Consider the following 14,265-nt stretch of genomic DNA (forward strand, 5'->3'; position numbering starts at 1 on the left):
ATCCACTGATCCACCAACACACCAGCTGTTTGATGAGTGGAGGCTTTTGACCAGGATTCCTAGACAGCACAGCTGGACTCACTCAACAGCTAACTTGTTAGCACCGACTAGACAGGAGCGCTTCTATGGTTTTACTCAGTGGTTCAATATTTTTAAAAGATGTCCCATTCAGCCTGTGGGTTTGAGTGATCACTCTTCAGTCTCCTGTTCTGTTTTATTAAAATATGCATTTAAAAGCTCCTGAGAGAGAGAGGGAGAGAGAGGGGGGGGAGAGAGATAGAGGGAGGGAGAGAGAGAGGGAGGGGGGGAGGGGGAGACAGAGAGAGAGAGGGAGAGAGGGGGGAGACAGGGAGAGAGAGGGGGAGGGAGAGAGAGAGGGGGAGAGGGGGGGAGAGAGAGAGAGAAGGAGAGAGAGAGAGGGAGAGAGAGAGAGAGGGAGAGAGAGATAGAGGGAGGGAGAGAGAGAGACAGAGAGAGAGAGGGAGAGAGAGACAGAGAGAGAGAGGGAGAGAGGGGGGGAAAGAGAGGGGGGAGAGAGAGGGAGAGAGAGAGAGAGGGAGAAAGAGAGAGAGAGAGAGGGAGAGAGAGACAGAGAGAGAGAGAGGGAGAGAGGGGGGGAAAGAGAGGGGGTAGAGAGAGGGAGAGAGAGAGAGAGGGAGAAAGAGAGAAAATCAAACTGATCTCAAACTTGACTTCAAAATTCTCTGATTCTAATCATTTGTACTCCTTGATAGATTCATCACTACAGTGTCATAGAGGGTCCATTACTATTGCAGTATATTAAAGAATATAAGAACGAGGTTACCATTCATGTAAATATAATATTTCATGTATTGCAGTATATTTTCAAAGATATAACACTTTAATTTTTTGAATAAGAGAGACTTTAATGTGAGACTTTAATGTCTGTCTTTGATCTCTAACTCTGACTCTGATGTCATTGGTGCTGACTGAATTCTACCCCCTGACAGACTGAAGGCTCCTATTGGTGATGTCATCATAAATACATGAAGGTCTTTTTTCAATGGTATAACATTAAAGCTCATCTTAGTAAAACAATCAAGTTACTAAATTCTTGAAAAAATGACTGTCACTGACTTAAATAAATCAAATCTACTTCAAAGTTCCTTCTGTTGTCATAAGTCAGCCATTTTAAGTGTACTTGTAGTTCCAGAACATTCCAAGAGGAGATGATATGAATCATTTTGTTGGATGAACTCAGTTCCTCTGCTTTGATGTTGGTGGACTGAGGGGAGTTTGCCTGAACCTGCTTGGACCTGCTGGCTCCTGCTCAGTCCCTCACTCAGCCTCACTCAGCCTCAGCAGCACCGCTCCACTGAGGCCTGATTCAGGTTCCTAGCAACCAAATAGGAGGAGAGCTGAACCTTCTTGCTGGGAGGCCACAGTGCTGACCACTGCACCATTGTGTCCCCTGAAAATGACACCACCTTGTTGGGATTTTCTGTAACAGCAAGCACACATGAACACAGCAGCTTCTTCACAGGGCTGGTGGTGCAATGGATAACGAGTCTGACTATGGATCAGAAGATTGTAGGTTCAACTCCTGGCCAGCTCGCTTTAAACTTTATACTGAGAAGATGAAGTGAGAACCAGTGATCAAAGTCACTGAAGTCCTCCCAGGTTCCCTCCTTGTCTGCTGGAAACATGAACACATGAACGATCCTGCTACCTCTCATGTTAAGCTGCACTTGACAGTGACAGCAGGAGAACAAAAATCCCAGTGTGTCATCAACATTTCCTGTCAATCAATGATAGAAGCTGTTGAGTTTCTGGATCAGAACAAGGAGAAAGGAGCCCCAATGAAAGAGTGATGGTTCTTGATTCTGATTTTGTTCTTCACTCCTACACCAGAGAGTGAAAGTGTGGGCTGGCTGGGAGCAACTGCCTGCTTCAGAGTGGGAGGAGCCTCAGGACTTTCCAGTGAGAGCTGCAAACTTCCACCAGCGCCCAGTGCCAGCAGGTCTTCATGATGGAGCTGAGAAGAACACAACAACACCAGAGCACTGGAGAGGAGCACAACACTTCTTTGCTTCCTTGTCATTCTCATGTCTGTCTGTCCATCTGGAGCTGGGGGGAGGAGCTTCACATGTTTTTTCTTTTTTTAAAAAGGGAATGACATGACTTCCTCTGTATGTTAGAATATGAACGACTAAAAATGTTCATCCACAGTTTAAAGTTAGAATTAAACTGAAAACACAAAAATCTTCCCTCTTCAATCCTGTCACTCAGTGTTGTAAACTGTTTCAAACAAATTCTACTGTTCAGCAGTTCAAGTGTTTCTAATGAAGCTGAATGTTCTCCTCTACTTTCCTCAATTGGGTTTCTTTCATGTCCTCCTGAGATCAAACACAGAATTCTAGTTACTGTCAAAGCCCTGATGACATCATCAGGAATTCTGACCTGTCCAGGGTGAACCCTGCCTCTTGCCCAATGTCACCTGGGATCGCCCCCCCCCCCCCCCGTGACCCTTAAAGGATAAGAACAGAAAGTGGATGGAGGGATGGACTCAACACTGAAATCAGCTGATCTGATCCACATTCTAATGTTTCCTGTCCCTCTTTAGGAGTCAATGAGAATAGTAGTGTATATAATAATGTATATCCAACCTTGTAGTATCTTTCCAAAGCTTTTAGTATTTCTTCTTGTTTCTACTTGTAGTTTTAGTGTCTGGATCTTTTCTTTTGATGTCCTGCTGTCTGCTCTTTGCTTTTGGAGCTTCCTTCAACAACTACCAGGCCTCCTGGGTACTGTAGGAAACATGGTCAAGTTCTTCTGACTTCTCCAGTAACGTCCTGCTCACATTGGTCTGTCTTCATTTTGACTCCTCCCACTGCCACAATGACCAGCCTTTATACTCTTGGTGACTGGGGCCCTGGTTGCTGCAGGCCTCAACACCAGCCTGTGGTTGTGAGCAGGGCAGAACAGAACTGACAGTATCTCCCATGCAGGACCTGGGTCAGCACCTGGTGCCAGCTGGGGCACCGCTTTTACCTGGACCCCTAGAAGATCTTCTCCAGGAACTGGCCTTTTTCAATCGAAACAGCGTGAAACTTCAAGTAAAGAATTAAAATTATTTAATTCACAATGAAGCCTCTGTCATAAAACAAAGGAACAACTGACTACCTCCCCATGACTTCACACTGATCACCAGGAGGTAACCTGGTAGTCAGAGCAGCGATGCTCAGGTCTGTGGACTCAGAGGAGGGTTCTTCTTTTGGTCACAGGTTTGAAGACCTCAGTGGAAGAGAGAGGAGAGGCAGTTAGAGACCTGCCACACCTCTCCAGTGACCTGGGACATGATGGCAGTGGTGGGATTTGAACCCACACCTCCTCAGAGACTGGAGCTTAAATCCAGCGCCTTAGACCGCTCGGCCACACTACCTCACTGAGCTGTTCTCTGGGTTGGTCTGCTAAAGGCATGTTGAAGAGGAAGTAACAATGATATCAAACTTATTCTGAAGGGGGACTCCTTCCCTCCCACGGTCACAGGAAGTGACAACAGCGCCGCTAGAGGCAGGAAAGAAATGGTAAAAAGACTCAGTTTGTACAGAGCCTTTCTACCTCAGCAGCACTCAAGGAGCTGAACAATGTCCTCTCATTCACACACTCACACACTGATGCTGAAGGCTGCCATGCAAGGAGCCAACCTACTCATCAGAAGTATTTAGGGGTTCAGTATCTCACTCAAGGACACTTTGACATGGTCACTGGAGAAAGTGAGGATCAAACCAGCCACCCTTTGGTTGCCAGATGGCCACGCTACTCCTGAGTCATGTGACCTGGATAAGATGGTGAACTACAGCTGATCGCCATGCTAGCAAACCTCTTTTGTTTGGTTTGGTTGTTGTTTAGTGACTGTGGATGAATACACAGGAGAAGTTGAGCATAAATTTGTGTTCCCTGTTCACTTGAATGTATGCAGGAGTGTGAGGTGGAAATACTACTTGGAGGAGAATGAGAGTTCAGTCTCAGCGCTATGACCTGTGCTGACACGAAAACATGTCAGCCCACAGAACAAAGATGGCAGTCCTCTGGGAGAGCAGGTACACCACACATACATGAAGAAACCCTACAGGAAACAAATATGTTGCCAGAGACTTTTACTCTGTTTTTGTTGTTTACCCAAGTACAGGATTGGAGGGAGACTGATGGTCGCTGTTTGGGTTTTTGGAAAACAAGGAGGCTGTGGCTTCAAGCTGGATTCTCAGAGACGATTTCCCCAACCTCTACATTGGCATCTACACTGTCATCCAGTCATGTGACTGAAGTCATCCAGTCACGTGACTGAAGTCATCCAGTCACGTGACTGAAGTCATCCAGTCATGTCAGTCATGTCACTTGGCAGGACTGTCATTGCGGTCTCATTCTAGAAAAGAATCCAGACTCCACCTGTGGCTCCATGATAACTGAGGGACCTCTGGTTGGAGGCTGGACGATGATGTTTGGACTGGAAGGAAAACTCCTTGTCCAAATTCCATTGTGTTCAAATTTAAAGTCCCACAATAAGAAGTAGCTTAATCTGACAGGTGGAGGTTTGGAACTACAAGATGGTGATGTTTCCTTGACTTGATGCTCTGACTGTCAGGGTGGATGACAGCTTCTTCTGCTGCTGCATCTGAGTGGCTATGATTGGAGCTTTTACCCTCCAAGTTTGTTTGGTTCCAGGGGAAATTTTAAAATTCCAGTCCCCAACCTTGGCTGTTCTGAAACTCTTCTCCTGAATCACTCCTGAGCTGCAGCAAGAACAAATACCAGTGCCAACCAGATCAACTTCATGGCTGCTAACAGCCTCAGACACTTGATTTCCATCAATCTGGAGCCAAGAAGGCCCTCACCTGTGGTTCTCCTCCAGGAGGGTCCAGGTTCTGCCATTGTGGCTCCTGGTGCCACTGCCAGAGAGCCTCAGCTGCACACTGCAACATTTCAACAGGAGATTGACATTCCTTCAAATGTCCTGACATCTGATTCCAATGGTTCTGTTCCATATTTATATTTTAAAATCAATCACACAATGAAAGCTGCCTCAGCTGGTTTAAGAGAGAGAACAAGCTAAGAGATCTGAAACCAGTAAAATATGCTTTTCTATGTGCAAACTAGTGAGGGGCATGGAAGGATATTTCACCACCAATACAGAACCCAGACTTTAGTCATGTGATGAGATGGAGACTCTGATGATGAAGTTAATGGACAAAATGTGAATTGAAAGAAAATACATTTCTTCAGCAGACTTTGATCCAACATTGAAGTTAGAGTTTGGTGGCTGCTCCATGTTGGAGGAAACCAGGCGATGTTGGGACGTCACAGGGAAGCTCCTTTGCCTCCTCTGCTGCCAGTTCAACCACTCACTCCCCTCAGCGGAGAGCAGCTTCAGCCGGGTTTGGAATTTTCCACTGTGGATGCATAGGAATGTGGAGAAAATGTCCTTTGTCAGAAGTGGGATTCGAACCTACGCCTCCAGGAGAGACTGCGACCTGAACGCAGCGCCTTAGACCGCTCGGCCATCCTGACAGACACTGAAAGTTGCAGACTGAATTAATTCACTGACAAAGTAGAATTTTTTCCACAGGAGCTACTGGCTCCTTAGTTGTTGCATTTATTGTTAACATTAAACACACAGTCTGTGTTCATGGCAGTAAGAAATGAACCAGAACATTAGAGCCACATTGCATCTCTTGATCAGTTTGTTACATGGGACACATTCCAGACAGGAAGGTCCCACCAAGACTTGAACTGGGATCACTGGATCCAGAGTCCAGAGGGCTCACCATTCCACCATGGAACCAAACACAAGGAGGAGGTTCCTCTAAATACCACTTGACATCACCTGCAATCAACCTGTTGCTATTTGGAGGTTCATCTTGCTCTTGTTCCAGACTACATTGGCAAAAGGAACATGAACCACAAGGAAATCATGAAACTCCAGATTGATTCAGGACTTTCTAACTCCATCGTATGACCTGGGAGCAAAGACTGGCCAGGCCTTCCTTAATTTATCAGTTAATTACTGCTTCAACAAACATGCCACTTAATTAAGTTACCAGAATTTCTCTCATTGAAAAACCCACCAGCCTGATTTCTTGACATGACATGAAAAATTCTCCAAGAACCCACAGTTGGGTGGAAAGATACCAGGTTAACCAGGAGGAGTCCTGTTCCTGAACCATGGATGGAACAAAGTCCACTGGAAAACTCAGCAGTTCCTGAGTGCCAGATCCACCTGGGAGCTTGGGTCTCCCCTTGACTGTGGTGATCCATGAGATCAAGGAGGACAGAGGAAAGAAGGATCCTGTTGGAGATCTCCTACCTTCTTCCTCCACTTCACTACTACTTGGATGTCAGGAATATGAGGTACTTTACTCAAATGACTTATTAGGAGTTTCCTGTTTGACAAGAAGGAAGTCAGAGGTTCATACCTCACTTGTTGGTGGTGCCCTCAACCTGCTGAGAGCATCACTTAGTTCTCTACAGAGAAACATGGCAGCTCTGCTGAAGGCTGCAGGAAACCTGCTGGAACTGAGACTTGGACTCAGGTCACTGGATTCAAAGTCCAGGGTGCCAACAGGTCCACCAGGGCATCTGTGCTTTACTTACCGTGTAAAAAGGACCACAGTGGTCGTCTGGTTTTAATTTAACAAACAAATACGGTTGAAAACTTTGAGACAGAGACACAGGGCTCTTATTTGAAGGGCCATGGGATGGGAAATATCCCAGACCTCTGAGATCAGAGCGCTCACTTTGATCTCAGGGTCCTGACTTTGGGGGTTCTTCCTTTGGTCTTCAAATACTCGTGGTTTTTATTGGCAGAACCTTCAACTTGCATGCAAAAAGAGAATCACAGTCAATGTAAACCCAGCAGACAGTTTTTACTTCTAATAAATCAGACAATCGCACAAATGAGAATGAAAGGAAAAAACAATGAAAGGTTTTAAAATCCTTCTCCACTCTAAAGCTTTTTAAAGTTCATTTGAAGGTTCAAAGGTGGAGGTGAGGAGGTCACCCTGATCCTCCCTGTCGTCACTGCCGGGATTCTTTCTTCTGGTGCTGTGGTTCTTCTGATGAAGGGGGCGTGATGTTTGCTGTCTCAGGCTCCACCAAATGTCCTCTTTAGGACGCCACAATGTGGTCTCTTCACTGCTCCATCTTCCCTGCATCGGAGACACCAGGGTTCCTCCTGGTGCCGACCCCATCGTCCTTCTACCCAATGGTGCGGCCATGGATCCTCAGAGGACGCTGGGATCCTTCTTCTCATCAGAGCCACAGTTTTTCCTGGAGGGAACAACAGGAGCTTTGTTGTAATGTTTTGCTCGGTGTTTCCTGCTCAGAGCGTCAGGATCTGTGACGCCATCTTGTGGTGCACATCCCCTGTTTCCTCACATCAAACCACACCTACTTCATAAACAAGCCTGACCACTGAACTCCTTTCATGTCAACTGCATTTAACAACACAGAGGTGTTTTGTTCAATGCCTACTGGAGGTGAATCTCATCCATGATTGTCCAGACATTTTTTAGGTCTGACAGTTTCAGCATCTGAGGAGGAAGACGACAGCCTGTCTGAAACAGAGCTTTTCAAAGTGAAGTCCTCAGATCAATGAGCTCACTGATCCTGGATCAGATTTGTGTTGAAAGGATAAAAGCAACTGGACTTGCTTGAATGTTTTGAAGAGGCTTCATCATCCATGTACTGCTTATCTTGTAGTAACTGCAGTACTTCAAAAAATTAGGGTTATAAATTGACTTCATTGCAGCTTTGACCTGAGCAGGTGTTCACTCAGGACCGGCTGGTCCAGAGAGGTCCAGGCACCTGGAGCCACTGGATCAGTTTGATCTTTGAGCAGAGCAAAGTAGTTTGACACAGGAAGAAGGCCGTCTGGAGAGAAGAGAGGAAGAGAAATCCGTCTCCCTTCTCCTCAACGGACGAACACAGGAGAGGACGGACATCAGATGGACAGAGAGCAACACTGCTGGACTCTCAGAGCTGAGAGGGCGTCCAGCTGCAGCCAGGAGACAAACAGGGACGCTGCTTGAGGACATCATCCAGGAGGCTCTCCGTGGTGTGGAGCTGGGGTCTCAGACTGGAAGCTCTGGCTGCTGAGTTGTCCAACCAGCCGTCACATCACCTCCTGAGCTCTCAGCCTCCTCTTGACCAGGTTCTGGAAGCTGACTCAGCAGGAGACAGGAAAGGAATCAATGTTGAAGGAATTTCAAAGCGTCCATCAACCTGCAGGACAAACTCCTTCACTGTGTGGGAGGTTCAGAGTCCCTGGTTTGATTGCAGCTTTGACCTGAGCAGGTGTTCATCCACATCTCAGTAACAGGGGACACTTTATCACAGCAGTGGACAAACATCAGCATTCATCACCCAGCAGCTCCTCTGATCAACAGAACAAGCTGAAGTATTCTGGAGAATGAGGGCATGGATCCCTCTACCTCTCACATGCTAAGCTAGCACTCTACCATTGGAGCTAAGTCCCTGCTAAGGAGCAGCAGATGATGGAGGTTGACCTTCAGATTTGAGAGAAGAAAACCTTGAAACATGATGATGTTATTATTTATGTCTTTAATGCACCCAAACCTTTATTTTTCTGGGGTTTTGAGAGGTTCTGGGTCATGAATCAAAATTTAAATTGGACAAAAATGTCCTGCAGGGTCACTGGGGCCGCACGTTTCATGTTCTCAAGAGATTAGAACTGTAGAGTGTGTGTGGTGTGTTTGTCAGGAGCTGTCAAGGCCAAAGTTGTTGACACACAAAAGAATGAAACATGTCAAAGTTTGTTCATTCTTGTGAGTTCAACTGAAAATTAGTTGCAGAGTGACGACAAAAATGGAGAAATCCTCCTCTTCACTACTCAGTCAAAACCACTGACACACACACACACACACACACACACACACACACACAAATAGTTTGTGTTTGTGAGAAGATAAAAAACCTACTATGCTTCAATAAATATAAATTGTTGAGTATCAGTCCTCTACTAAGTGTGAGTGTAGTTGTTGTGGCCGAGTGGTGAAGGCGATGGACTAGAAATCCATTGGGGTCTCCCTGCTCAGGTTCCAGTCCTGCCAACAACGTTGAACTGCTGCTCCAGAGGAGACAACACCTGCTCCTACTGTAGGTCCATGTGTCAAAGGTTTTCTTTCAAGGGCTGCAGCAGCTGATGATGAGGGAGAGAGAGAGGATTGGTCGCATGTTGTCTTGTCTCCACCATTCTGGTGTTGACCAGATACTCCAGTGGAGGTGAAGCTGATGGGAAGGTTCCAAGTGGGACGGTTCCATGTTCTACCAGTCTCATCTAGAACTGAGGTGGAGCTTAGGGTTAAGTAGGAATTGGTTTGGTTTATGGTTTAGTCCCTGGGAATGTCAGTTGGTGTGAGTGTGTGTGTGTGTGTGTGTTTACATGCAGACTTTCCCTTGTGACAGCTGATTTGGTTTGGAATCCATCTTAGTCAGGACATTTGGAGAAAATTCTATCATGTAGTTGGAGTTATTTTGATTTACAACACTGCAAATAAAATCATCTCCCCTCCAAAAACCCTCTTCTCCAACTTTGTACTCAAGTTGTCTCCTCATCAGGCACCACAGGATCCAGCAGGTTCAGTTAAAACGGTCATTAGAGATTGAAAAAATGTCCATCAAACACAAAATAAGGCTTCAAATAGGTTTCCAATTTTATTTGATGTTGACACATTTTGTCCATTTGACATCAGGACTGCTCCCAGATCAGCTCCATGACCTCATCCCTGCACCAGAGTACCGCCCAAGTTCATCAAGGACAGCAAACATGAGCAGGTCTAGATTCACCTCCATCTTTGGAGGCTGTTGAATTTCCTCCTGAGGACCGTCAGGCTGTTTCCTGACTTTGCTGTGACCCAACAGCAGACAGCAACAAGGACTGTGGTGCACTTGGTCATTGGATGCACTGAAGTCATGTGACTGAAGTCATCCAGTCACGTGACTGAAGTCATCCAGTCACGTGACTGAAGTCATCCAGTCATGTGACTGAAGTCATCCTGTCATGTGACTGAAGTCATCCAGTCACGTGACTGAAGTCATCCATTCATGTCAGTGATGTCACTTGGCAGGACTGTCATTGCCGTCTCATTCCAGAAAAGAATCCAGACTCCACCTGTGGCTCCATGATAACTGAGGGACCTCTGGTTGGAGGCTGGACGATGATGTTTGGTCTGGAAGGAAAACTCCTTGTCCAAATTCCATTGTGTTCAAGTTTAAAGTCCCACAATCAGAAGTAGCTGAATCTGACAGGTGGAGGTTTGGAACTACAAGATGGTGATGTTTTCTTGACTTGATGCTCTGACTGTCAGGGTGGATGACAGCTTCTTCTGCTGCTGCATCTGAGTGGCTATGATTGGAGGTTTTACCTCCCAAGTTTGTCTGGTTCCAGGGGAAATTTTAAAATTCCAGTCCCCAACCTTGGCTGTTCTGAAACTCTTCTCCTGAATCACTCCTGAGCTGCAGCAAGAACAAATACCAGTGCCAACCAGATCAACTTCATGGCTGCTAACAGCCTCAGACACTTGATTTCCATCAATCTGGAGCCAAGAAGGCCCTCACCTGTAGTTCTCCTCCAGGAGGGTCCAGGTTCTGCCATTGGGGCTCCTGGTGCCACTGCCAGAGAGCCTCAGCTGCACACTGCAACATTTCAACAGGAGATTGACATTCCTTCAAATGTCCTGACATCTGATTCCAATGGTTCTGTTCCATATTTATATTTTAAAATGAATCACACAATGAAAGCTGCCTCAGCAGGTTTAAGAGAGAGAACAAGCTAAGAGATCTGAAACCAGTAAAATATGCTTTTCTGTGTGCAAACTAGTGAGGGGCATGGAAGGATATTTTACCACCACTACAGAACCCAGACTTTAGTCATGTGATGAGATGGAGACTCTGATTATGAAGTTAATGGACAAAATGTGAATTGAAAGAAAACACATTAAAAAATACTAAGTAAACTTAATAAATAAATAAAGAAGCAGCACAAATAACGTTTTCTTCTGCACAAATTTACTGGAATTAGATAATGAGTAGATGAAAGAGTGTCACATATATATTATATACATGTGATACATGAACGTGGCTTTGGACAAAAGCTCAATGAAACTGTAGGATTGTAGAATGATTTAAACGTTCCAAGTGGACTGTTTCAGGTTTCTAGAAGACGCTTCAGCTCTCATCCAAGAGGTGTCTGCAGTTTTCTTCACTGATGGGAGGATTTATGGCTCTGTGGGGGCGGGACCTTCTACAGAGGTGATTGACACATGTGAGCTCTGGGTGTCAGAGTTGTTTTGGTCAGGTTGTGAAAGGGAAGTTGACTCAACTGGTATCTGTGTCAGTTAAAAGCCTCACAGTTCCATAATCTAAAAGCAGAAACTAGAGACACTTGCGACGAGGATGGGATTGGAACCCACGCCTGCAGAGCAGGACTGGATCAGCAGTCCATCACCTTAACCACTCGGCCACCTCTTCTGCTAACAGCAACCCTGACCTTTGAAACAGCTGAACTCTTTGGAGCCCATTTGTCGGAAATGGACCCAGCAGGAGCCACTGAACACAACTCTGACATCATCAGGCTTCTTCCCAGCAGCTTGGTGCTCCAGAAGGAAGAATCCAGACCATCGCTACATCATCAGAGTGAACACCAGCTGATGTTGACCAGTTGAACAAGCCTTTGACTGCTAAATGACATCCAAGCTCAGATTCTCTTGTCCTGATAGAACAAGTCAATGTTGAAGAAGATGAGAGCACCAGTCTCTTTCATCCAATGCTGGAACAGCGTTAGACTGAAGGTCTGAAGGTCCCTGGTCTGGTCCAGGTTTCAACAGGGGACCAGCATCAGCCAGCATTTAAATGTGGACAGCAGTGGAGGTGAAGCCCACATCAAGGAAACCAGCCTCCTATCACTGTCCTGTGCTGAGTTTCTTTAAAAAATGTGAGACAAACTCAAGATTTTCTGTTTCCTGTGTTGGATTTTGCCTCAGAGAATCAGAGCCAATCAGAAGCTTGTTGGTCTTGGATGCTGGTCATCAGGAGCAATGAGGGGCTCAGTGTCTTGCTCAAGGACACTTCAACATGGTCACCAGCTGAAGTGAGAACTGAACCAGCAACTCTGCTAGACGGCCACTCTGCCTCCAGGCCGTGCCCCCCTAACCTGAATCATCATGATGTCATTATTTGTTGCTTTAATTCACCAAATGTGTGACGTGGTGAGTTTGTCAGGAGTTTAAAGACCAAAGTTGTGAACACACAGAGAAGTAAACCTGTCAAAGCTGCTTCACTTGATGAGTGAAACTGAGGAACTGATAGAAGAGCAACAAAGAAAATGGAGTCAGAAGGTCGTCTTCTTCACCGCTCAGTCACAACACTGACACACACACACACACACACACACACACACACACACACAAATAGTTTGTCTTTGAGAGAGGACAAAAAATATTTGACTGTGCTGACATGAACTTTCATTGTCTAATTTCAGTCTCCTACAAAAGTGTGTGAATGTGGTCGTTGTGGCCGAGTGGTGAAGGCGATGGACTAGAAATCCATTGGGGTCTCCCTGCTCAGGTTGGAGTCCTGCCAACAACGTTAAACTGTTGACAATTTAAATTTGACCCATTTTTCCTCCACACTGTCCTTCATCACAGCATTTAACATCAGGACTGCTCCCAGATCAGCTCCATGACCTCATCCCTGCACCAGAGTCCCACCCAAGTTCATCAAAAACGGCCAAGCATAAATATATAATATGTATATAATGTGAACACACCTGTACAGGTGCGTTAATGTGCTTAATAATAGAGAATGAGTGAAGGGTGCGTTCAGAGTGGAGTGCAGTACCACAGTCAGGCCAGCAGGTGGGGCTTTCGTTGGTGCTGTCTACCTAATTGCGGTATCTGTGCTCTGCCAGCAGAGGTCGTGCTTCACCACCAATCTTCTAGGGTGTCTGAGTGGTGCCGCCATGTTTAGGTCGTAGCAGGAGGACGTAGGTTGGTACTTGGCAGTTCGGACGTAGCGAAAGTCACGTTATGAATGAAGGGCTGAGTTGGAGCAGAGGGGTGCAGGATCCTGGGGGTGGACTGTCTTTAGGGGGCTGAGGTGTCTGGTGGTCTTGGTGGACCCTCTGCATCTCAAGCTGAGACCACAGAGTCCTGTGTTCTTGAGTCATTGTCTATAGTCTCTGTTGTTGGAGAGCTCAATGTGGTCCCTGATGGTCTAGTGGCTAGGATTCGGCGCTCTCACCGCCGCGGCCCGGGTTCGATTCCCGGTCAGGGAATGAGTTATTTAGAGGTTGAGGGAGAGGTGATCAGGTGGTCCACATGATGGTGGAGGTGATGAACTGTGAATCCATCATGGCTCCACTTTCACCCCCACTGTAGTGTTCTTGGTTCACTCTGCCATGGCCCCATGTTGAAGGGTGACTGTCTCATTCAGGTCCAACCCTTTGTTAGACTCTATTAAGTCACTGACTCCTGCAAGGACAAACTGTAATCCTCCTTAGTAGCTTTGGTTATTGATGATCTGCAATGGTTCGTGGGGGTGGAGCCTATCCCAGCAGCCCTCAGGTGAGGGGCGGGGTTTATCCTGGACAGGTCACCAGTCCATGGCAGGGCCAACACATCGAGACAGATTGATTATAAAAATGTTCATCCCCAGTTTGAAGTTAGAGACAGGATTTAAGTGTGGAAGGTTTTTGTATCTTCAATTTAATTCTGAGTGTTGTAAACTGTTTCTAACAAACTCTACTGTTGAACAGTCAAAATGTTTTCTAACCAAGCTGAATGCTCTCATATACTTTTTAAAGTTGAGTTTCTCTCACGTCCTCCTGAGATCAAAGACAGAATTCTAGGTACAAATAAATACACTATCAAAGCCCTGATGACATCATCATCAATTCTGACTTTGATCTGGAGGCTCTTACTTTCTTGCTTCAAATAAAAGACGTTGTTCCAGGGAAAAGTCTGCACACACACACACACACACACACACACACACACACACACACACACACACACACACACACACACAGCCTGTCTTTGGTATAAAATGGTCTGTCACGTTCTCTCACGTTGGAAGATTTCTCTGACTACATTGTGAATACAGAGATTCTTCATCTGCCACCTGAGTCTTGATCCACTGATTCCTCTGATCCACCTCTTTCTGCTCCAACAAGGCTGACATGGATCAGGTGGGTCCATGTCAGCCAATCAGGAGGTTTCTCCTCTCAGT

General features: G+C 46.0%; 2 non-coding genes across 2 annotated transcripts; one reads left to right on the forward strand and one right to left on the reverse strand.

The window, feature by feature from the left end:
• Positions 1 to 3,321: 3,321 nt before the first annotated feature.
• trnal-uaa (transfer RNA leucine (anticodon UAA)) lies at positions 3,322 to 3,403 on the reverse strand. Its single transcript has one exon. It is a non-coding gene; the product is annotated as a tRNA-Leu (tRNA).
• A 9,837-nt stretch (positions 3,404 to 13,240) lies between these two features.
• On the forward strand, positions 13,241 to 13,312 carry trnae-cuc (transfer RNA glutamic acid (anticodon CUC)). The gene has a single exon. It is a non-coding gene; the product is annotated as a tRNA-Glu (tRNA).
• Positions 13,313 to 14,265: the final 953 nt, after the last annotated feature.

The sequence above is a fragment of the Aulostomus chinensis genome, chromosome 1 (genome assembly GCF_037954235.1).
Source record: "Aulostomus chinensis isolate RoL2024-O1b breed Wild chromosome 1, RoL_Achi_v1.0, whole genome shotgun sequence".
NCBI classification, from domain to species: domain Eukaryota; kingdom Metazoa; phylum Chordata; class Actinopteri; order Syngnathiformes; family Aulostomidae; genus Aulostomus; species Aulostomus chinensis.